This window comes from Bison bison, unplaced genomic scaffold (assembly GCF_000754665.1).
Source record: "Bison bison bison isolate TAMUID 2011002044 unplaced genomic scaffold, Bison_UMD1.0 scf7180017851750, whole genome shotgun sequence".
Lineage (NCBI taxonomy): Eukaryota > Metazoa > Chordata > Mammalia > Artiodactyla > Bovidae > Bison > Bison bison.
Genome location: NW_011482323.1, coordinates 10,045 through 10,824, shown reverse-complemented (window position 1 = coordinate 10,824; position 780 = coordinate 10,045). Strand labels below are relative to the sequence as shown.

The following is a 780-nucleotide window of genomic DNA, read 5'->3' as shown; positions in this document are numbered from 1 at the left end:
ACAGGGTTGCTGAGAGTTGGACATGACTGAACGACTTCACTTCCACTTTATTTGTTAAGTCTAACAATTGTTTGGTGGAATCTTTAGGCTTTTCTATATATGAGATGTCATCTGCAAATAGAGCAATTTTATTTCTTTTCTGTTTTGGATGACTTATTACTTTCTCTTGCTTGATTGCTCTGGCTAGGACTTCTGGTACTACATTGAATAGGAGTGCTGGGAGTAAACATCCTTATCTTGTTGATCTTAGAGGAAATGCTTTCAGCCTTTCGTCATTGAGTATGATGTCATCTGTGGGCTGGTCCTATGGAGCCTTTATTATGTTGAAGTAAGTTTCTTCTATGAAACTTACTATGAAAGAGCACTGTATTTATTAAATATTTTTTCTTTATCTGTTGAGCTGATAATGTGAATTTTTCCTTTATTCTCTCTTTTTTTTTTTTTTTGGCCACACTGTATGGCTTTCAGGATCTTAGTTCCTTGACCAGGGATTGAACCTGGGCCCTCAGCAGTGAAAGTGTAGAGTCCTAACTACTAGACCATCAAGGAATTAATTCCTGCTATCATTTGTTCTTTTACTATAATGTGCCACATGATTGATTGGCATATGTGGAATCATTTTTATATCCTTGGGATAAATCCCGCTTGAACATGGTATCAGTGAAGTTGCTCAGTCGTGTCTGACTCTTTGTGATCCCATGAACTGTAGCCTACCAGGCTCCTCCATCCATGGAATTTTCCAGGCAAGAGTACTGGAGTGGATTCCCATTTCCTTCTCCA

The 780-nt window shown here is 38.3% G+C and overlaps 1 non-coding gene across 1 annotated transcript; it reads right to left on the bottom strand.

The window, feature by feature from the left end:
- Positions 1 to 476: 476 nt before the first annotated feature.
- Positions 477 to 549, bottom strand: TRNAE-UUC. Its single transcript has one exon. It is a non-coding gene; the product is annotated as a tRNA-Glu (tRNA).
- Positions 550 to 780: the final 231 nt, after the last annotated feature.